Here is a 356-nt window from a genome sequence, read left to right as displayed (position 1 = left end):
AATGGAATTGACCACGTGCTAACGTATGATAGAGTTAGCTAGCCACCGCGTATCGAAGTAAAAGCCATGGCTACAGCAAATCATTTTTTCCGGCAACAGGTGTTTGACACAATGCCGTTACATAGGCTGCGTGACAAGTAAACAGCAGAATGACGTGTAAAGAAGCAACCTTGTAGTGCACTCTCACAGTGGTAGATAAAGTCAAACTATCATCACACTGACAAGAGCTGTGATGCCCACTAACCGCTTCAATGGAATTGATTACGTACTAAAGTATTGTCGAGTTAGCCAGCCACATCGTATCGAAGCAAAAGCCATGGCTACAGCAATCATTACTTTTGGCATCAGGTGTTCAA

Source organism: Plasmopara halstedii (genome assembly GCF_900000015.1).
Source record: "Plasmopara halstedii genome assembly, contig: Scaffold_555, whole genome shotgun sequence".
NCBI classification, from domain to species: domain Eukaryota; phylum Oomycota; class Peronosporomycetes; order Peronosporales; family Peronosporaceae; genus Plasmopara; species Plasmopara halstedii.
The sequence above is the reverse complement of the archived record's forward strand: the minus strand, read 5'-3'. Positions refer to the sequence as shown.